General features: G+C 43.2%; 1 protein-coding gene across 4 annotated transcripts in view; it reads left to right on the top strand.

Moving 5' to 3' along the window:
* Window positions 1-23,943, top strand: part of GNG12 (G protein subunit gamma 12) — a 123,630-nt gene that overhangs the window by 33,550 nt on the left and 66,137 nt on the right. For 3 of the 4 annotated variants that reach the window (XM_057554312.1, XM_057554306.1, XM_057554296.1), the window contains exon 2: window positions 15,937-15,989. The gene's annotated coding sequence lies outside the window, so the exon portion shown is untranslated. Of the gene's footprint in view, window positions 1-5,080; window positions 5,102-15,936; window positions 15,990-23,943 lie in introns of those variants that run through there. The other variant, XM_028163848.2, reaches the window with a different exon arrangement.

Below are 23,943 nucleotides of genomic sequence, written 5' to 3'. Positions count from 1 at the left end.
CCTCGGGCCTCACTGGGTGGACAGAGCACACAGCCTCCCTTAGGCCAAGGCTCCCACCTTTCCTGAGCTCACAGCATCTCCACCCAAACAAACTGGGGTTCTGTTGGCAGGGAAATGTTGAGGGCTACGTTCATTTTCATATAAGTGAACTGGTTAAAAAAAAAAAAAAAAGCATAAGTTCAAGTTTAATGGAGATGATTTGCTTGTAAAACTGTGTTATCTGCGCCAGGAGTTTCAGGATTTGCAAGCCCCCAACTGGGGTGTAATGATTCTGCTGGTTTTAAGCTGGGTAGAAATGTTTTTGTCTCTTGGTTGTGTGTGTGAGGGTTTTTGTTTTGTTTTGTTTTTTTCTCTTCTTCTTTTTTGAGTGGTAGACGCAAAGAGGAGTAAGAGAGTTAAAATAGGAAAATATTTTCTGGAGTTAGTGCTAGGCCTCTGAAATGCTGCAACCCTGACTTTTGCCAGAAGCCCTGTGCTGAAACTGGCCAAAAAAGACTGTTAACAAAATACTTCCCGACCAAGCTAAGTGAAGAGAAGAAAATATAAAACAGTATTGGGGCGGGGTTGGGGGGGGGCAGATGTTCTGAAAGGAGGGTTGGCAGTGAAGCTTTGCAGGAGAGTGTAGGAATTTGAGGGTTGTACACTAGTGTGTAGTTTACATTGGCTCTGCCCAGGTTCAGTGCTCAGAGAGCAGAGGAAGAAAGGAAACCACTTGCCTAGCCTGAGAAGGATGGAAAGACTACAGCGGGATTAAGTCCAGAGTTAAATTGCACACACACACATTCTAGGAATCCAAATTTGTGGTTTAAAATATATATATATCAAAATATTTTCGTGGGAGCTTTTGACTTGGATGACAAAATGCTTAATAATCAATATCTGCCATTTTCCTCTTTTGGAGAAGCCACCCAACCACTTACATTCCTAAACAAATATTCCTAAATAAATAGGATTTCATGTCGCAAACATCAAAACTTTTAAGATTTAAAGAAGTACTCACACATGTCAATAAAAGTTCACCAAGACTTGCATTTGATTTATTGCATTTCATTTATTGAGGAGGTAAAGGGGCAGAACTGATACTGATCAATGCTTTCTATTTATGTTATCTCTACTCTTAGAATTTGACCATATCCTTGAACTGTGCTATTTCTCAAATGACGGGAGATTAATAATATCCTGTTTTTATACAAGAATTTCAAAGTCTCACATACAAAAGCTCCAGACAGATGATGCTTTAAGAAAAGGAGAAAAGACACAGTAGATAAATGCCAGTTGACTAGACTCTGAAGCTGAGGTTTGCTAAGAGGCCAAGTAAAGGAGAGAAAGGTGGAATTCAGAGAGAGATACTGGTCTCTGTGAGGTTGCATTCAAGGCCACGCTGGGAAAATGCCAGAGGGCTGGGAGAATGGCCGTCCCCTCAGAGTGCCTCATCATAAATGGGGCTCATTCATGAAGGGAACACTGTTCTTCTGAAAAGCACCCATATTGAAGAAGCAACCAGAAAACCCAGATGTATAGGAGGTGCCTGGCAAGAAGGCTCTGTGCCTCCTCCTTCCCTCTGTCTCTTCCAAAGAGTTTTCTTAATATTCCACAGTATTTCCTGTGGCCACTGGGCCCAAACTGACTGGAAGCATACAACAAAAGTAGTTTAGCCAGCCACTTGGCACTAAAATCTGAGCCAGCTGTATTCAGAATTAACTGAAAGAAACACTGCCACTGCCATAAATAAGGCAGACAGTTTCTTTATGAGTTGAATTCTCTGAGCATTTTTTGAAGGCAATAAAGCTTTAAGGCTTTAGTAAGAGGCAAGAGACTGTAAAACATGTCAGATGCTTAGTAAAAACTCAGGGTGCAGCCACGAGTTTGTGTACATTGAACTGGGGGACCACACCATTGACCCTCAAGGGAATGGGGCGCCCTAGCCCACCCGCTGGTGGGGTGTTTCAGAGAGGGCAGACCTATCAGAATCTAAAGTACGTGTGTGTGTGCAGGGGGGTCGTTTAAAAACGATGTCTTATGATTCATTTGGGAAAAGGGGAAATATTTATTTTCATAACACAAACATCCGAAAATCAAGTTCAACAAAATACTTCTGGTTCGCTGACAATATGCATTTATTCAGTAACAAAAAAAGATTATTTTATTGAATGCCTCGTCTGTGTCAGGCGTCGCCTCGGGCACTGGGGGTACAGCAGGGAACAAACAACGTCCTTTTCTCGCGGGGTTTACATGCCAGTGGAGGGCAGGGCTAATAATTCAGTAGGATAGAAAAGACAGTGTCAAGTACTATGAAGAAAGGCAAAGCGGAGTAAGGGAAGAGAGAGCAGGGCCTCTCTGAGGAGGTGACACTTGTCAGAGACCCAGAGGAAGTGAGGCCGTGGAGTGTGCAGGCCTGCGGCGTTTGTGAGAAGAAGTCCAGCAGCGGGAAGGATCAGTGTCATGGCGTATCTGAGGAGACGGGGAGGTCGGTGTGGCCAGATCGAGTGACCGGGCTGGTTCCGGTAGAGCCTGGTAGGCGAAGGGTGGGAGCGCTAAGCCTGCTGGGAAGCCATTGGCGGGTTTTGAGCGAAGAATGACGTCATCTGAGGACACGAGTGCCCCCTGCTGGCGGGGAGCAAGAGGGAAGCCCAGAGGTCAGCGTGGAGGCTGATATCCTCCGGGTGACAGATGCTGCCAGTTTGGACAAGGAAGCGGGGAGGGGAGGAGTGTGGAGATGTGATAGAATTGGGGAGATGGTAGGGCTGACAGGATGTGCTGACACATTGACTGGATGTAGAGTAGGTAAAAATGGAGCCAAAGATGCCTGAGGATTTTGCCTTGAACAAGGGGCATGAATGGTGGTGTCCCACTTTTCGCACTAGGAACCCCAGGGGAGGAACCGTGTGAGGAGGTTATTAATTTGGCTGTGGCCATTGTTACAAGTTTCAGATGCCTCATAAGGCATCACTGGGGAGATGGTAAGTCAGAGAAAAGACTGGGAATGGAGATGTAGATTTAGGGAAGAGGAAAGGGGATGAGAATGCATGTCATAGTTTCCCGAAACAACTGAGGAAAGGCACATCAAAATCTGGTTGGGGAAGGGAAGGGGAAGGTTTTATGGTTATCAGAAATGAGTGTGAGTTTTAAAAGGTTAAGAAGGACTGTCTTACATCATCAGTATCCACAGCTGTTCCTAGAATTAAGGGAGACATATTCATAGGAACAAAAGCCAGCTTTGCCAATAGAAGATAAATAGGAACCGAATTTCTGAATTAGCTGTTCTGTTACTCTTTTGCTAGGCCACTGTGAACATCTTAGGTATAGATAATTAGATAGAAACATGTACATCTGTCTAAAAACATGTACAGATTTTTTTTTTAATTTATTGGAAGCCTGAGGTATGTTAAGAACTCATTCTTGTGGGAAGGAAAACAAATACATGGAAGTTTAAAGTACAGCCTGTGCAGTCAGAAGACCTTATAATCAAGTTGTCCATGCAGATACATGAACAAATGAGAAACATGAGGGTCCAAGGAGAAGGCTGAGCATGGAAATGACTAGCTCCACAGTTAGAACATTGCTGAATGCCCTGGGCTGCCTTTAAAGTCCTCCCAGTGGTATGGGGAATGACAGATTTTTTTTTTTTTCTTTCTTGGCTCTGGGTGGTGGTTGTTGGTTTTTTGTTTGTTTGTTGTTTGTTTTTTCCTGGTGCAGCGGGTATATATTTGTATATTTCCCTCAAGGAGGGTCAGCAGGTTGTGTCATTCAGAATGTATGTAAAACGGGAAGCTCCCTGAGAATATCTGGAGGGGGTGCAAACTAATGTTAGAATAGAGGCAGCAAAGGTGGCTTTACCCAGGAAGCAAGTACAAGTGGTAGGTTTAAGTACAGGAAGGTTGTACTGATTTTCTTGGGCGCTGTCTTCTCGTTGAATTGTGGCGTTAAGTGGATTATATTGAACATAGCTGGATTTGTTTGTGTGTTTGTTTGTTTGCATAAGCGCTGTTCATCTCTTTCTTGAGGATACAGGAAAAAGATGGACAATCCTTAGAAGATTCTCCATGCCCAGCCTTGTTTTGGTAGCTGCAATGAAAGACTCTACTGAACCATCCAGTAGAGTCCAAGTCCCGAAACCAGGGTGATATATTTCATAGCATGTGCTGTAAGTGCCTGTAAACATGTGGGACTTGCAGGGAGCCGCTCACAGCCTCACTTGAGGACTACTACTTACTGCCTCCTGCCTCTGAGTGCAAGGTCTGCAGAAGTATGCTCATCCGCAGCAGCGGTCTGGCAGAGTGAAAATAAAACCTCTCTCTTGTTTTTCTGACTCAGGCTCAGGGCAGTGCCCTTTGCTGCATCCTGCCCTCATTATGCTGCCTGACTCTGTGCAGCGGACATAACCTGAATATTTCTGTGATGAATCTCTCTGTCTCAGTGTCTGACGGAAAGTGTGTCATGGAAAGGAGTGATACGATTAGAGAGCTAAGCCTCGTGGACAACATGATTATTTTCAACATAAAAGCAGAATCTCAGTTACCCAGAATGCGCCCATAAAACTGGACTTTTTAGAGGGAAACATAGTTCTAATATATATTACTGGTGATAAATGCTACTAAATTTTACTTTTTTTTTTTTAAGTTTTCTGAGACTAATAAAATTCAACCCTATTGAATAGTTTTTTTCCAGGCATGATTGGATCTTAAAAATATTTTTTTCCTTGAAAACTAATCAGGAATACGTTGGAGATCATTGTCTGTTGCCAGAAAAAGAGTCTAAGGTCGTATCTTCATCCATTCCTGCTTCAGGAGTTCTCACAAAGAGCACTGAGCCTGGCTAACATTAGCTGAGCTTTGGGGGGTAGGGGGCGGGAGCAGGGGTGCCTTTGAATCAGGATTTAATGGTGGGCCCTTGGCTCTTACCAATTTTAAGTCTTTCTGCATCTTCTGCTGACTGCAGGCCGCAGGGGCTGTTTTACTCATTACCCTGTTGCAAGGAAAGGAGTGCTCTTGAAGAGCTTACGTTCCCTTTTATCAGACAAGAACCGTGTGCCGCAGCTGCCCGAGTCAACAGCACTGTAGCAAAAGCTCAAGGATTGCCATCATCTCATCCACAAGCCCTGGTAATTTTCTCTTCTGTGGTTCTCCATGGCCCAATTTTTTTACCGTCAGTCATTCTATAAAGATTTATCAGCTACCCTCTGCCTGTCAAATATTACCATAAAGTAATATCCTATTGGGCCTGTAGTTCTTGGAAACTGTGTTACTATTTTTCTTTGTCTTCTCAACTTTCTTAACTGTCTGTTGACCAGTAAGAATGTAAGCCATTGCAATGGATATGGTCCCTAGTTAACAAAGATATATGAAAATATGTTTACTGCTCTGGATAGGGAAGTAGATTCATTTATTTAAGGATGATTTTCAGTATTAAATTTGAAAGGTATTTGGTTAATTCTCAGTTAACAACAACAAGCACAAAAATTAAATTCAGACCCTCTTTTGCCTGATTACAGTTTTCAGTAAGCGTTCAGTGAGTGATTCCCTTCAGCATGACAGCTAGTGATCACTAGGCCCTGAGCTAGTTTTTGTGCTTTGCAAATATAATTGAGCATGAATTATTGCAAATGATATAGGACCCCCAGGCAAGCCCCCAAGCTTTTCCTGAAGCTCAAAAGGTCTAGGTTAGCTTCCAGGGAGTTAGATCACATTTAACTTTGCACTGGTTCTAATATAAAAACCTAGGGCATAAAAACTCTGAGTAGGCGACCATCCGTCTTGGTTTATATGGCACTGAGGGGATTCCTGGGACATGAGACTTTCAGTGTTAAAACTGGAACGTCCTAGCCATACCAAGATGAGTTGGTTTCTCTAGTCAGAAGAAGAGTCAGTTAACACAAAGGAATATCAATAAATACTGTCTTCTAAAACCAGCAACTTATCTGTAGAGTGGGGACAATTCTCTCTTCCTCATGGGGTTGTGGTAAGGCCTACTCACTACTCCTGTCTGTGGGGTTGGGTAGCTGGCTATGTGTTTTTCCTTGGAATTGGGGACCAGCATCACCTCTGACGGGCAGTCTCTCTCCTTGCCCTCCTCCAGAGGCCTGTTGCCTAAGAAGGCCTTGGCTGTTCCCTGGGGATGGGTCAGTGCCAGCTGTTTCTGATGTGAGGATGCTAGAGATCCCGGGTTCTTTCTGTTGTCTTTATGCTTCTCACTGTGGTTACCCGCTTTGGGTTTTACATGCTACTGCCTCTTATGTAATGAGGCTTCTCGCTGATTTGAAACTCTTTACTCATTTTTTTTTTTAATATATGAAGTCCTTAAGTATTTCAGTTTACCGCATCACTTGGCATGTACAGTTGAGTTGAGAAATGCTCAAAGATTTTTCAGATTTTTTTCTGATTTTTTAAAAAAATTATTGAAATATAGTTGATTTACAGTGTTTCAGGTGTACAGCAAAGTGATTGTTATACATATATATATATATATATATTCTTTTCTTACATTCTCTTTCATTATAGGTTTTTACATGACATTGAGTGTAGTTCCCTGTGCTATACAGTAGGTCCTTGTTGGTTATCTATTTTATATATACTAATGTGTATATTTTAATACAATTCGAAAAGATACACGCACCCCAGTGTTCACTGAAACTCTTTACTTTTAAAATCGCAGCCCCAAGCACACACAGGTACTTGCTTCCTCTCCAGCATTTGTACAAGCTGTTCCATCTGCCTTGCTCATGCCTCCCTCCTTTCATCTTTTGGCTAACCCTGGTCACTCTTCACACTTTAGCTTTGATACCACTTCCCCCTGGAAGCCTTCCATGATCATCCCAGACTGGTATTGGTGCCTCTCCTCTGTGCTCTCAGAGCTCCTTGTACTTAGCACGATAGGTTATGTGCCTCTGGAGCTGTGATTGCCTGATCAGTTGTCCGTATGACTCACTGTAGGCTCCTTGCAGAGAGGGACTGTGTTTTGTTCTCTGTTAAACCCCCAGAACATTCCACATTGCCAGGCACATAAAAGGTATAGAGAGGCTTATAAGGATCAGGATAGTGCAAGAGCCGCCAAGGAGCAGACCATCTTTATGTACAATTGGCTTTGGCTTTGCAGTGGCCCTGACTATCCTTGCAGTCCTCCTTGGGAGACATAAGCCACTCTAGATCTTTCTCAAAAGAGCTACAGCCTCTTCATCCAGGGACCACCATCTAGTTTAGTTAGGTCTTCGTTTGCCCTGTAAGACACTGAACACATTATGAAAATACACATGCAGTAAACCACCCAGCTGCCAAGCATTGCATAAATATCAGTGGGGAGACATAGGACCCAAGAATATATGTAGGGTGAGGGCATTCAATTTTATGTTTATTTGTATATACATGGCATAAAGATATTTCTACTCTCTCAAGTTTTAATAAAATGTGAAATCTTCCCCTCAGTTCTGAAGATCTGATGATTTGCAGGCTATACTGTATTAAATTGTGAATTTTGGATGTTTCATTTCATAATGTGATCCAGATTATTTTTCTTTCTCCCTAGTGGACATTAATCGTTTCCTGTGAATTTTCCTGATATTAGGAAACAGATGTTCCATATTTTTATCTGAGTTTTTTCCAGATGCTGAACCAGGACTTGTGTGTGTGTGTGTGTGTGTGTGTGTGTGTGTGTGTGTGTGTACGTGTACACAGTGAATTTTTGAGGAATGAGTTATATCAGAATTTGCAAGTAAAACCATAACAGATATATCTGCAGAATTGTACAGATTTGTCCAAGGCTGGAAATGCTTTTGGACATTCTGTTTAATGTAGTTTAGTATTGTTTAGCTAATGCAGACTGCTGGCTTAAGACTGCATTAGAACTGTCCCATGATAGTGTGCTTGCCAAAATAAGGAGTGGTGTAGCAAAAAGCACACAGTTCATGCAACCTATGATTTTTAACCAAACTGTAATTGCTTTTATCATTGTCTCTTAGCTATATAAAATTCTTCCCCCATCTCCCCATAAAACACTGACTGAGTGCCACCTGTGTGCTGAGCAGGGTGCTAGGCTCTCTGGGAGATACAAACACAAATAATATATGGACCCTTGGGACCTTATCATCCAATAGAAGAGCTGAAACACATTCTGAAGCATCTGTAATGACAGGTAGAAGGTGGTAAAGGTCGTAGAAATTCAAGGAGAAGAGTGGTTTCTTGGAGCCAAAGAGGGAGGGAATATTTGGGGGAAGAAGTGATACTTGAGCTAGGTTAAAACAATAGTAATAAAGCAACACTTGCTTTAGCTCTAAGTTATTGAACTTATTGTAACTACGTAAGAACTGCGTAAGGGTGGTCCGTTATGTAAGCCATGGTTTTGGTGGATTTGCTAAAACCATACTAACATTTCTTGAGTGCTTCCAGTGCAGCAGGCACAGGGCCCTGATGCTCCGTATAAAGGAGTTTTAATCAGAAACAATGTGGAATTGGTGCTTTGTGTAATCATCCATTTTGCACAAAATGCATCTCTTCATTTTACCTTGTGACCTTCCTTTCACGAGGAGGCCTTGGGTTCAGAGAGCAAAGGACTGAGGCCAGTCTTGGCCAAGTCCAGGATTCGGGGACCCTCTGCAAGTCACCTGGCCTGTCTGGGTCTCACTCTTCTCCGCTGTAAGGTGGGAATTGTCATCCTCCCGAGCTCACTCACAGGGTAGCTGGGAAAATCAAAGTGGGTGTAAATGGACAGTGAAAAGCAGTCAAAAGCCAAACATTTTGCCATGAAGCCACGTCATAGCTCAGGAGGTTTATACAAAATATGGCTGTTGCTTATTATTAAAACACTGTATAAAGGAAAAGATGGTTATCTTAAAATTGCCAGATATCAGTAATATATTTGTAGCAAATACATATACTAACTCTTGATTATCATGCACTATAAAGAACTCATGCAAATTCAAAAGAAAAATATCAAGACCCTACTACACGAATAAGCAAAGAATATAGACTTACTGTTTCTCAAGGTAACAAACCATTAATAAACAGGAAAAAATGTCCATCCTCACTAATAATCTTAGAAATAAAAATTAAAGCAGCATTAGGAATACCATTTTATGTATAAAATGTCAAGGTCTCAGAAATTCTCAATTATTTTGTTGGTGGTATTATCATACATTAATTTAAAAGCCCCTTTAAAAGCAAAACCTACTAATTCTACTGTTAGGAATTTAGGGAAGCTAGGGAAATAAGTTAAAGGGATGAAAAAATCTGAAGCATGAAGGTTTCCAATGTAATCTTATTTATAGTAATAAAAACTGGCAATAATTTAAATATCCAGCATTAGGGGAGAGATTTAGGTCCCTTAAGCAGTCATTATGAATGTGTGTAGAAACACACAAAAAATATTTGAAATTGAAAGTAAAATGGAAAAAGAAAATAACAGCGTCATATATGGGTTTTTTTCCTGATGGCTCTATCCTAGCGTCCTCTCTTTTTTTAATCCTTAGAGCAACAATGTGCAAAAGTCATATTAGTCCTACCTTACATGTTAGAAAATTGAGGCTTAGGGGTAAATTGTCCCAGGGCTTGCAGGTCATTAGCTGAGGAGCCAGCATCAAACCTAGATCTGTCCAACTCCAAAGCCTTTGCTACCAATAGCATATAAACTATGGCCACAGTCATATAACACATATGTCTATCGAGGGTAACAGAAAAAAATAAATAGTAGCACTAGTATGGTGGGAATATGGGTCATTCCAAGAATGCTATCCTTTTAAAACTGCCATTGGGGGAAACAAACCAACAAAAAACTGCCATTGCCCTTTCAATAGAAAAGGAGAAAAAAAATATGTGGAGTATAATATTTCACAATTAATTGTTCACTGTGACTTCTTTATATTCTCTTAAAGTTTGGCAAACTAGGAATACATGTGTATTTTTAAAGATTTCTCACTGGCATTGACATTATGAGGATACTTTCTCCCCAACTTATCCACAAATTAGTTGAGGACATATACCACCAGCTCCTCAATTAAAAACAAACTTTAAGTCACTAGAAGCTCTCTGAAGATTAAGAGCAGTGACCAGGTAGAAGAGCTTCTCCCAGTGAACAGCCCAGACCAGCCCTTTTGGCCAGGACATAGTCTTAAGGTGGGGAAAAGGGTGTGGTACCATTTGGCTAAAATAGGCCAGCTCACCCGTTCCAGGTGTGCCCTTCCCAGGGACAGAAACCTTGCACAATAAAGGAAAATGTCACCATTTTGGTGACTACTGTCTTTTACCTTTGGGGATCAACACTTGATTCTTGATGCTTTTACGCATATGGCATTACTTTATCAAGTCGGTAGCCCTGCCAATGTGTCAAAACACACGACTTTCTGTGGTGGACTCAAGGCACAGGGCATATTTCTTTTGCTTTGTCTCACCTTTATGGAACATGTACCTTTTATGCCTACTGTAGGGTCCTTTATATGTTTCAAAGGCCCTTTTATATCTGTTTTGCCATTTGAGATAACATCATGTCAGTATTTGCAAGTGAAAACATCATAGACCTGACCAGAGAACAGTGGAGCCATCTGGAGAGCTGGAAACATTCTCCAACATACTTCTCAATATAATCCATTCCAGATCACTCCCAATTTTGTAGGTGGGGAAATTGAGGCACATAGAAGTTTAGTGATTTTGCTGGAAATCCCTGGCAGTGAAGACAGCTGGAAGCCAGGCTTATAAATCTAGTGTTCACTCTCCTCCAGTGCCTGTATTATGTTATTTTCTAGAGAATTAAAATGAGACTAGAGACAAATATGTTCAGACAGATCATAATCCAATCATCATTCAAAGCTACAGGTCTCCGAGGACTATCATTTTGTATTTTATAATTGCAATAAGCTTTATAATAATGAAAGGAGTCTAGCAGGTTATCATGTTCATTCTAGACAAGTCTGCCCAAGAGAGCTTTTTATGGTGATTGAAACAGTCTACACCTGTGCTGTTCAGGACAGTAGCTGCTTCTGTGTCCACCTGACCACTTGGATGTGGCTCATGCACTGGGGGAATGAGTTTGTAACTGTATATATTTAAATTTAAATCCCCACGTGTGCTAACGGCTATAGTATTGGACAACACAGTTCTAGACTTCTCAGTATTTTTTTGCCATCTCCACTTGGATGTCTCCAAGTTAACAAGGTCAAATCAGAATTCTTGATTTTCTTTCCTCTCTCAACCCGTTTCTCCCTCAAGGAAGCCATCATTGACCCAGTTGCTTGAACCAAAACCTATGTGTCATCTCAGCCCCTTCCTCTTCCTCATTGGCCACATCCACTTCATCAGCAGGTCCTAGTTGTTTTACCTCCAGAACCTGTCCTGAATCCATCCGTTTCTCTCCATCTCTACTGCTACCATCCTAGGCAAAGGTACCATTATATCTCACCTGCACAATTGAGTAGCTTCAGAATTGGCCACCATTGATCCATTCACTCACTGTTGCCTCTTTGAAACTTCTCCATTCAGCTGCCAAAGAGACATTGTTAAGCTCTCCAGTGAGTTGCATCACTCCCTGCTTGTATGAAAGAATTTGTAGAACTTATCACTGTTGGAAGTTCTCTTATTTTCTTCTTTGTATACTTGTTTATTTTCTGTTTCCTGTTAAATGTAAGGGCCCCTATGTCAGGAACCTTATTTACCTCATTCACTGCTGTATCTCCAGCACCTGCAACTGTGCCTGGCCCTTAACTTGCACTCAGTAAACCTCTCAAGAATAATTAAATTACTGTTCATTGTGGAAGGAGATGAAATAGCAAGATCAAAACTGCAGATTTATAATTTGGTTGTTAATATCTGAGAGGATGCTGACGTCCGTATCCATGGGAAGTTGGTGGTTTCTTTTATATTCTGGATGCAAGTAGGAAGGGTGGGTATTGTGGCTAGTTGTATTTATCTCTGAGTGGGTGGGCTGGGCACAGTCCTGATGCAATCTCTGACATGAGCCATAAGGAGGTCTCTTTTTCTCTAGAAGTCTATGTATGTCCCAGATCGTGAAGCTTTTTTCTTTCCTATTGTTAGAGAAAGAGGAGAGTATCCTCCTACAAGGACTTCTATATCCATCCAGGGGAAGTGTAGGTAGTGATGGAAGGAAGCATCTTATGGAACTCTGGGCTAGAAAGTGGCACAACCACATCTGAACAGCAAAAGGAGATTTTCAACATGAGGCTGTTGTTTTTTGAAAAAAAAAAAAAAGATGTTTGGAACATACTCATAGCCAGTTATTGGGAACCAAGAAAACTTTAGGAAATAGCATTTTCTGTCCTTTTTTCCTTGAATATTGCATTTTTTTAAAGGAAAGTGTCTTTTCTGGTATTTCTTTATAGTGGCCAGCCAAGGCATGTTATTACTTAAATCCATGTGCAATGTAAAATGAAACTGATGAACTTGTTGGGGGTGTGATCAAGTCAGCCATGCTCTGCATTGCTTCTGTTCCCTCTGGTGTTAAACAGACCTAGGAAATGACCATTCCCTCAGCACAGGCTGAATTTAAAAGATGAAGTTAAAGCTTGCTTTGTTCAAGTGCATATCTGGAGACTCTTTCTCCTGGTGTGTTTTTTTGTTTTTTTTTTTTAAACATTCAAGTAATCTTAACCAATTGCATTTTTTTTTCTTTTTCTTCTTCTTTTTTTTTTATTTAAGTTTTTATTGATTGATTGATTGATTGCTTGATTGCTATGTTGGGTCTTCGTTTCTGCGCTAGGGCCCTCTCCAGTTGCGGCAAGCGGGGGCCACTCCGCATCGCGGTGCGCAGGCCTCTCACCATCGCGGCCCCTCCCGTTGCGGAGCACAGGCTCCAGACGCGCAGGCTCAGCAGTTGTGGCTCACGGGCCTAGTTGCTCCGCGGCATGTGGGATCTTCCCAGACCAGGGCTCGAACCCGTGTTTCCTGCATTAGCAGGCAGATTCTCAACCACTGCGCCACCAGGGAAGCCCCTGGTGTGTTTTTATTAGGCCCAAGTTTGTACCCCTGGCCCCTGTCCTTCCAGTGTTGTGCCAGTGTTTTCATGTGTGTGCCTTTATGGAGCATCTGCTGTATACCAAACACGTTGCAAGGTCCTGGAAAGACAAAGATGAGTTAGACACATTCTCAACCTCCAGAGATTCTGCAAACCAGTGGACAGAGAGACCAGTAAATGAAAAACTGCAACACAGGAGCCACTTGGATTAACAGAGGGAAGTACAGGAGCAATGAGAGTAGAAGGCAGTGGAACACAGAGGGAGTCAGGCCCGGTATAGCGTTAAAGAGTCCAGGCTCTGGCACAGAAAACGAACTTATGGTTGCCAAAGAGAAAGTGGGGGGAGGTATAAATTTGGAGTTTGAGATTAACAGATACATACCACTATATATAAATTAAACAACAAGGACGTACTGTATAACACAGACAACTATCTTCAATATCTTGTAATAACCTATAATGGAAAAGAATCTGAGAAGAATATATGTGTATTCTTTATATATACAGTATAGAAAACTGAATCACTTTGCTATACACCTGAAACTAACACAACACTGTAAATCAAATGTACGTCAACTTAAAAAAAAAAAGAGAGAGTGCAGGCTCTGGAACCAGGCTGTCTGGGTTTACAGTCTGGCTCTGCCATTTATAAGCTGTGTGACCCTAGGCTACTGACTTGACCTCTATGCCTCAGTTTGCTCACCTGCTAAATGGGGTAATAACCCATTTCATAAGGTTACTGAGACAATTAAAGGAGCACGTAAAGTGCTTGAAATGCTCCATAAAAATCAGCTTTTAATTATTATCAGTAGTAGTGGTACATAATTATCAGTTGAGTTGAGTGAATACTACTTTACTACTGTTACTGCAGAGAAGTTGCCCCTAAGCCAGCTGAGGGAGTTCACACAGGCTCCCCAGAAGTGTTGATTTTTTAATTGAGACTTGAAGGCAGGCAGATACTGTAGGGAGAAGACGTGCTTGACAAAAAGAACACAATCTGCAAAGGTACAGAGAAGTGAGAGTGGCCGGGGGTAGCATTTAGGGACCCGTAAATAGGTTTGTGTGGGTAAAGGGCAAGATGCCCACAGGAGAGTGCCTGAGGGGCAGGCATGAGGTCACTGGGGCTTTGGAGACTGGGCTAAGGAGCTTGGACTTAATCCTACCACCTAGAGGAAGCCACTGAAGGATTTTCAGCAGGTTCAGGGGTCGCCTTGGGAGACTGGGAGGCAGCACCGCCAGTGGCCTCAGCCCACGGCCTGTTGATTCTAAATGATGTCCCTCACCAGCCTCCTTCCCTATCATTTGGGCAGGAAATTCATGTGTGTGGATTTGATTTTGCTCATTGGGTATGATTTCTTTGGGGGGGGGGAGCACAGATTAATAAAGTGAAAGGATGCGTTTATGTAATTCCTTTCTACTCCCTACCCCTGCTAAGACAGATACAGAGATGTCTAGCTTACAGACTCATTTGAGAATCAGATGAAAGTGATAGACTCTTCCCTCAGAAAAATCACAAAGACACGATTTTCCAAAGACCCCATCTTAACCTTTCCCTGCACCCCCATCTTGGTCATCCAGACAGACCCCCTAGACACAGTACAGTCTTTTTGACCCCAGCCTTGCCTGTGGTTTTTGTGTTCCCACCCCAAATTATTTTAAATTTAATTTGCTAGTACATCCCATCAGTCCTGCATCTGCCATCAGTGCTATTATCTGACCGTGTATGATGGGAGCAACCTTGGATCGCTTGACGGTTATAATTAAAACTGAAAGTAATTATCTTATTTTGACCCGTTCAAATTTAATTGAGAGTATAGTGGCTAAGGGCATGGGCTCTGGAGACCAGCTACGTAGATTAGAATCCCAGCTCTGTCAGTATCTTATAACCTTGAGTAATTACTTAACTTCTCTGTGCCTCAGTTTCCTCATTACAAAATGGGAATGATAATATACGTACCTCGTGAAGTTATTGTGAGGGTTCATTAAGGTAACATGGGAGCTTGCCGAGAACACACAGCAAGTACTATATAGTATTCGCTATTATTGTTATTATTTCTACTAAATGACATCATGGAATGGGGTAATTAATGATGAATTCCTAAGAGCAGGAAAATAGATAAACAAAATCTCCATGTGCATTTCACTCACTTTGGAGCCTTGCCAGTACCTGAAGGGCCAAGGATAGATGCCCTAGGCCCGTGCTGTCCGATATGGAAGCCACTGGCTGCTGTGGCTGTTGACTACTTGGACTGCTGCTAGCCCGAGTTGAAATGTACTGGGTCTTGAAGATTTAGTATGACAAAAAAAAAAAAAAAAAAAGCAAAATGTCTCATTAATCATTTTTTATATTGGTTGCATGTTGAAATGATAATATTTTGAGTAAATTCAGTTAAATAAATATTAAAATTGTCATCTGTTTCTTTTTGCTTTTTTAATGTGGCCACTAGAAAATTTAAAGTTATATATGTGGCTTGTGTTATATTTCTGTTGAACAGCAGGGCTTTAGGCTCACCATTATCAATAAAATAAAAAGGTGTGGTTATCTGTGATCAGGTGATCGCTATTGGAAAGCCTGGTACACTCCTCCTATTGCCCTTCAAGTTATACTGGGCCATCCGTTTTTCAGTCGGTTCCGTAAAGGGAGTCATGGCTTGGTGCTAGCAGAAGGGAGTGGAGGGACCAAAGCAAGAACAACAACCCGGGAGGCTTCCGCTGACTTGGAGGGGTTTGGACGAAAACACTACCATTTATAGTTATACTGGCCTCAGACTTTGAACACTCCCTGAAGGAGATGAGAGAATGCTCTCTGTTCAGGAAGTTGAAATATGTAGGCAAAAAACTCTCCCTATTCCATCAGGAGCCAGAAAAAGCTTTGCTAATCTTTAACTAAAAGAATAAATACTCAATGTGATGGCAGTCACTGGGATCGAAGGCACACCCTTTCCAAATGTGATTTACTTACGGAATGCTTGTTTCATTCTATTTCAGATTCATTCCATCACCTAAAACCTGGTAACGGTGGGCCACACAGAGTCTCACTGGTAAGTGATCTTTCATTTTTAAAACAAAGTGACCGTTTGACATTACTTTTGAAATGATATTCACACTTCTAAGTTAGATGCATCCCTACTAGTACTATGATTAGATGTCTATTTATTTACATTTTTTTTTCCTCTGAAATGATTTACGATGTGTCCCTGCCTTAAAAAAACAGATCAATCCATGTTCTTTTGCTAAGAACATGATCAGGGAAAAGATCTATGATTACGTGCCAAACACTATTAAAATAAAAACTTTTTTTGTGATGAAACTATTTCCAGGCCCCTGTTGATAGTCTGCTTGTTTCAAACAGTATCCAAAACAACAAAGTGATACTTCAGCCAAGGAATTCAGACAGTTCCTTGCAGTGTGTTGTAATGAAGATTGGCTCATAGCTGTAACATTAGCTTTCTTATTGCCCTATTTTTTCTCTCGTCTCTCTTTAAACCTAAATGTGACTGTCATGAGATAACAGTTCTGTAGTGGTAGAAAACTTCCTTTAGAGCTGGGAAAGTAATGTACTTCTTAAGTGAAAAAGCTTCTGAGGCTTCAGGTGGCACCACTCCCTGATATGTGGTGATAATGTTATTTACATTGTGTATCAGTTAGCTTTTGCTGTATAACAAACCTCTTCAAAATTTACTGACTCAAAATAGCAATCATTTCTTTATCCCATAATTCTGTCGGTTGGCGATTTGGGCTGGGCCTAGGTGTGTGATTCTTTTGGTTTCAGCTAGGACCATTCATGTGTCTTCAATCAGCTGCAGGTCCAGGTCACCTAGGCTGGGGGTCACCTGGCTGTCCGCTGGAGTGATGACAATGACTAAGACATGTGTCTCACTGTCCTGCAGGCTACCCTGAGCTTGTGCACATGGCATTTGGGCAGGGTACCAAGAGACACAGCAGATGCGTCTTGAGGCCAAGGCTCAGAACTGCCACAAGATTGCTTCCACCACATTCTGTTGGCTAAAAGAAGCTATGTGGCTAGTGTAGATTCAAGAGGCACAGGAATAGATTCTACCTCTTGGTGAGACGAGCTGCGGAATCACATTGCAGGGAGGATGGTTACAGAGAGGGGAAGATTTGCGGCCATTTTCACAATCCACCCTACAGTGTTTATGGGTCTCATGAAAACAGCTGTGATGGAATGAAAAGCTCCTGGAGAGTGAGAGGGCTCAGGTCACGCTCCCATCTCATAGCCCATCCCCTCGGCCCGTTCTGATCGATAGACCCTGGGATCCTGGTCTTGCTGTCTGCCGCCTGGCATCCCGGTCAGTTCAGCAGCATCCTGGGTGGTCTTGCCAGTACCAGCTTTCCACTCCCAGCCTCGCTTCATGGTACGCAGCACTGCCACACCAGTCACCCTTCAATTCAACTCTCAGGAGGTTCCTCCTTTGCTCAGAAACTGTCAGTGCCCCCGTGTCATCCACCACACCAGCCGAGACTCCTCTCTGGCTTCTCGGACCCAGTCCTTCCATTATCTGGCCCAGTCCTCTCTTGTTCAGCTCCCGCTATTCCTTTTCTTCTAGCCAGACTAGCCTGTTTACCGTTTCTCCTGAGGACACCTCATGCGGCTCACCCCTTCTCTGCTTGGAAATCCTTCCCATTCTGCAGGGCCCCGTAGAATCTCCCCTTCTCTGTAACGTGGCCTTCCCTGCCTCTTCCCACCATCTGTGATCTTCTCTGCTCTGAATACTTCAAAGCCAAACACTGTCTTCTGTCATGCACTCTTCTTCACCTTCGCTAGTCTTACCTCCTCAGTAGCTTTGTCAGAAGGCTCCCTGTGTCTCCCTTGCAGTACTCAGCACAGGGCCGAGAGGGCAGTGGGTACTTAGTCAGCCAGGACCCTGCACCTGGTCACCCGCCAGCAGCTCCTCAGGATCACACGAGATACCTGTTGAAATACAAGTTCACAGTCCCTTCACTGGGCCGTCTGCGTTCATTAGGTGAACCCCGGGGATCTTGAAGCACTCAGGCGATTCTGATGTAATAGCTACACAGTTGGCAACCACTTGTTGAGGAAAGAACAAGAAATTTATATGAGACTGGGGTTTGAGTCCTGGCTCTGCTACTTCTTGGCTCTAGGACCTTATAAATGTGACCTTTCTGAGCTTCAGTATCCTCATCTCTAAAACGGAAATAATATTTAACGTGAGGATTGCCAAGAAGATAAAAAAGGATGATGTAAAAGGGAATGAAGTACTGATACATGTTATGACATGGATAAACCCTGAACATATTATGCTAAGTGAAGGAAGCCAGTTACAAATGTCCACATATAATATGATTCCATTCATATGGAAATGCAGAATAGGGGAATCTATGGAGACAAAAGTAGATTATTCATTGCTTAGGGCTGGGAGGTGAAAATGGGGGACATGGGGGGATAGCTAAAAGGTATAGGGTTTCTTTTTGGCGTGATGAAGACGTTCTAAAATTCATTCTGGCAGTGATTGCACAGTGCCTGTGAATGTACTAAAACCCACTGAATTGTACATGAAAATGGGTGAATTGTATGGTATATGAATTATATCTCAATGAAGTTGTTTAAAAAAAGAATAAAAAGAAGTGTTCCCTCCTCTTAAAAAAAGAAAAGAAAAAGGATGATGTATACGCAAGTGCTTTATAAACCATAGAATGTAATTAAAATACATTAATTGATTATGGATCTGTGGCTAGCCAGCGTTTCAAAAGGGGCAGTTACCTCTGTGGTGGTAGTCATGGTAGTGATAGAGGAATAGACAGTGAGTAATCCAGTGGTGGAAGGATTAATAGTTACAGCAAGAGTAGTCATAATTAGTGTCTACTGTTTATTGAATGCCGACTGTATGCTGGGCACTGTGGTAACTGCTTCACATAGAATTATTTGAAATTTACAAGAAGATCCCCTTGTTCAGTTGCATCTGTATCATAATTACAGCCTATTCCACCATTAGTGATTTAGTCCTTTGATTTCTCCCTCTTCATTCCTGAGAGAAATAGTTGGTTAAGCTGCTATCAACCATTGACAGCTTACCAGTGTCAAGTACAAGGACCTGTAGAAGTGTGAGCTGCTTTGCTTGGTGGGAGAAGTTGGGGAAGGGAGAGCAACCAACAGTACTAGGGAGAGAGTAGGTGTGGGACGTGCAGGAATGGACCAAAGGGCACCCAACTGCCTGAGGAAGGATGGAGTAGGGGGAGAGGTGTGCAGGAGGGCGGGAGGGGGTGGTCTGAGACATTTGCTGATGTGACAGTTCGGCCCAGGGCTGTTTCTGGTCTAAGGCCCACCACATGCTCACCCTGCTCACTTGGAACTTCCCCATAACAGCTGTCACAACAGGCAGCATTTATAAAACTGTCCTCTATTCACTGTCTGATTTGTTGTACATTATTTTGATTGCTGTTGATCTAGTGTAGGTGCCTGTCTTCTTTCAAAGAGTTTTGAGGTGGCTTTTAAATACACATATATTAAGATTCAGACAAAGAAGGAAGGAAGGAAATTTGTGGGGAAGGAAAAGTAAGGTGAAATCAGAGATAAGGATAGGCCCCCAGTTCTTAAGTGAGAGCCCGTACGCACACTAGCAACCCCCATGGTCTTGCCTCTGAGTTTCTGAGCAGTCAGTACTAGGAAAACATGCTCAGTCAGGAGTTCTTGGTGGCTAGAGGATAAAAGCACGCTAGTTACTCAGAAGAAGCAAGGTGAATTGTGATTCTTTCGAGACTTAGAGTAATTTCCCCCTGGGTGCTCATGAGGAGGATGCCACATAAGGCAGCAAACAACATCCCTATAGAAATGACTGATGAGGACCACCCTCCATGTAGACCAACGATGTGTGACACCTGAGTGCTGCCCAAGAAGAGCCTTCCAGCCCAGGTGTGCATTTCTCGGCTGGTCTTGCTTCACCCAAGTATAAAATGTAATATTTTCAGCTGTAATAACAAGTATATATATTCATCCCTCCTCCCTCCCCTGTGATGCGTGTCACAGACTGTCATGGCTCTTGATGCTGAGCCCAGACATTTGGCTACAGCCCAAACTTGGCACACGAGTTGAAATCTCCTTACCATCCCAGTTCTAAAAGAATAATAAACAACTTCTTGGGAAGTACTCAGTGAAAGTTATTTCTCCCAACTCCAAATCATGCTATGCCCTGACTCAGTCTGCGGAGTGGCTTTTTGCTGCACAGAATTTACACTGACGCTGTCCACTGTGACCTGTGTGGCCCACTTCGCTTGCTCCACGTGTATCTCTCCTTCTGTTTTGAGCCCTGTGGCTCTACGTCATTTTAGATACCAGAGTGTTCTGTACCTTTTGAGGGAACCAGGGCAGTTTGAGAAGCTCACTGGAATAAGATTAGGAGACTCCAAGGATGTATTGGATGGCAGCAAACTATAAACTGAGCTACTATTGTCCACTTACGTGATTTTCTTCTTCTAGTCAGTAACTTTAATAATTTTTGCAGGAATAGTGTCTGATTGGTTGGCAGCACTGGTAAGATGAACCATCAGGAGAAGAGGGTGGTATGAAAGTAATGTGCATAGGATGAAAAAAAAGTTAATTCAGTAAGGATCATTGTCAGAGAGGAGCCCAGAATTCCATAAGGACTGCCCATAAATGGGAATTTCCTTTTGGGCTTTGTTTTCATTTAGATCAGGTTTCTTAGTTAGAATTATTTTGGTTGCAAGTAACAGAAGTCCAACTTAAACTAGTGTCTTGACTCAATGACTAACATGTCCGTGTTGGCATGGACTTCAGGCATAGGTGTATCCAGGGGTTCCAGAAAACATGAGGCCATTATCCTTCACTCTCTCCATCTCTTGATTCTGCTTAACTCTGTCAGCTTCATTCTCAGGCAGTCTCCCCCTCAGTACATTGCAGAGGTAACCATCAGCGTTACATTTCCATCATCTTCACAGCTGTGGATCTCAGAGAAAAGAGAGTGCCTCTTTTGTCATTGTTCTAACAATAGTACCAAGGAGGTCTGGCCCAGTTTGGAATCCTTGCCTGAATCAACCTGGCCAGAAGTAGGCAGTAGACAATAAGCAGTATCTGCTTGGCCGGGGCTTGTCCATGTGTTCCTTGACAGAGGATGAGTCGTACCCGAAGCACATGGCACAGGGTCCCTAGGAAAAAGGAGGAATTTTGTTACCAGAAGAAAGGAAAGACAGAGCATGCCAAGCAATTAAAATTTCTAGGTACCAGAGTGCACTGATTTAGAAATTCTTAATTTGGGGTCCATTAAACTTGAAAGGTTTAAAATTAGATTCAGCTTCAGTTACGTTGACTACCTATTCCAAGTTTAGTATCATGATCGAGACTAGTAACAGTGAGCATACTGAGAGGAGGAGTGTGGGTGAGCCCACTGTGGGGTCACGTAGGCAGCTTTTGGCCTGACGACCTCATGTCGTGTCCCCTGGATCTAGATTATTATCCTGAAGACGATGAATAGGCTTCAATGGATCTGTAATCCATTGAATGAATCAATGAATGGGCTTCTCTTATTATTTGCAAAATGCTGTGTATGTACTTTTTTTTTTGACTGGAGAAAGGGATCATGCTTCCATGATTTTTTCATAGGACTCCCCAGTCCCCTACTGCTTAAGAGCAGACTTACTCAGATTGTTTTAGATTTGGCTAGCTTAATCTTATGTGTTCATTTCTTTTCTTGGCTCAATGAGTAGAGTTTAGCGTCCATGATAAACACAGCTCCTTATGGAACAGACACAGTGATGTCAGTGGCTGGGTATGTTGCATCAAATTGCATGTTGAGGGTTTTAGGCATATATGTAAACTTTTCACAGTCGTAGTTGCCATTTACCTAATGCTTTTAGTCTGGTGTTCACCCTGTGCTGAGTGCTTTATGTGCATTATCTGAACTATATATTTATACACGTGACTGTATTTCTCTGAACCTCAGGTTTGTTATGGTACCACCTGCTGGAACCAGCTCCTCCAGCTCCCTCTCTGGGAACACAGGACACAAAGTCTGGCTTTTCCCTCTTCCCCGTGTCCTCTTTTGTGGGTCCACACCTCTCCACTCCCAACCCCCAGATGATAGAATCCTAGAACCCCAGAGTTGGAGGAGACTGCTGAGATCATGCAGTTCAGTGGTTTTCAAACTCGGCTCTCTGCTTTTCTAGCTCAGGGACTCCTTAGAGGGAAGGATGGAAAGATCCCAAGCCCCTATCCTGCTCTGGTCACCACTGGCTGCTGAAAACTACTCATCTGGGAAAAGAGAGTCCAGAGTTCAATGTCAGACTTGTGGTTGAGTCTGAGCTACTACTCTGCTCACCTCCCTGTGTGACTCTGGGAAAGTTGCCTTACCTCTCTGAGCCCAGTTTCCTTTTCTGTCAAAGGGGTGATAATACCTGCCTCACAGAGCTGTTGGGGGCCTGGATGAGGTCATGTCTGTAAAGTCCTCGTCCCAGTGCCTGGCACACAGGCACTGCTGCAAAGGTTAGCTGTGACTAGGACACTGCACGGCGCAGCTTGTGAGACATAATTAAGACACAGCTTTCTTCTTGTCTCTCACTGTGCCTTTAAAGTTGATTCACTGGGGTGTATTTTTCCCCATTTCCTGATAAAAACTTGATCAGGCCTATGACGTTTCTGGTTACTCTTAGGTAACAAAAAGTCCTACGGCCCCTATAAGTGACACACACACACACACACACGCCACATACTTTGTGGAAATTGGAAGTGCTCACTTTAGTCTATGAACGGTCAGTGTTTACTCCAAGAGAAGACTTCCCTCCATCTTGCCCACCATTCCAGGCCTGCCCAGGTGAGGCAGAGAGAGAGAAAGGTTCTTACCTGACCACTGTTGTCATGCCTGGCACTGGGTTCTCTGAGCCTGGCTGGTGGGTGAGTGGACTCTCTTTTGCTTTCCTGGCTGTTTCCACGGCTGTCCTGAGGACTCCCGCACCAGCACGTTCCACCAGGACCTCCCGGGATTTGGGCAGTGCCTCTCCTTCTGGTTGCTTCCTTCCTCCAGCAACTTCTGGTTCCCATACAGATTCTCTCTTTGGGGTTCCCTCACCCTCAGTCTGAAGCCCTGGTGGGTAGAGCCTGTTTCAAAGAGACCAGAGCTGGCATTCCTGGTGCCCTTTAACCCCCCATCAGGGGAGGGGGCGAGCAGTCCCTTTCTTCTACTCTGTCACCTTATATTGCTTCAGCTCCCCTCCCACATTTTGGTCCCTCAAGCAGGTGTCACATACCAACCCCCAAACTCGAGGAGCCCTCCAGGTGCTGCCTTTGAAACTCTTGTCTCCAGGTTTGAGATGAAAAGCGGACTCCCACCACTCCACCCACGTCGGGGAGGCCGGGAATCAAAGCATTTCCGAGGAATCTGCCCCACAAAATCCTCCATCACTTTCCACTGTCCTGAACCTGTTTATATCCTCCTTATGGACCTTTGAGGCAGCTAGATCAACTTCTTAGAAATTTCCATATAGTGTCTGGCCCCGGCTTTGGAATTTCCCATCTGTTGAATCGTGTTGCCACAATGGAAACTTCCACTTGAGCATCTTGTTATATTAACTGTTGGCCCAGTTCAAGGAACTCCTCTGTAACACCCTGAAAAGCGGTCCTTTAGCCTGTGCTTGAAAATTGTCCAGGCATGGCAAGCTCCCTCCCTCCCAAGAAGCATCCCATTCCAATTTTCAGATGCTTGGAGTTGTTGGAAAGATGCTGCTCCCATGAAGCCAAGCCTGAGTCCCCGTAACCTTCCCTTTGATGGGATCAGAAGTGTGCACGTGAGGCTCGTCCGAGAAAATCTGCCTGGGCTGCAGGGATTCGAGTGGCAGCCAGGTTTGCACCAACACTCTGTTCTCTAAGACCACAGGGAAGCCTCTGACCTTGTCTCTGGGCCGGTTTTCTTTGCTGTCACGCCAACAGCACATAACCCCAACAGAAAGCTAGTATTGGGAAACTCTGCGCTCAAGCACCATTTCTCATGCTCATTACCCTAACATCCT

The sequence above is a fragment of the Balaenoptera acutorostrata genome, chromosome 1 (genome assembly GCF_949987535.1).
Source record: "Balaenoptera acutorostrata chromosome 1, mBalAcu1.1, whole genome shotgun sequence".
NCBI classification, from domain to species: Eukaryota; Metazoa; Chordata; class Mammalia; order Artiodactyla; family Balaenopteridae; genus Balaenoptera; species Balaenoptera acutorostrata.
The sequence above is the reverse complement of the archived record's forward strand: the minus strand, read 5'-3'. Positions and strand labels throughout refer to the sequence as shown.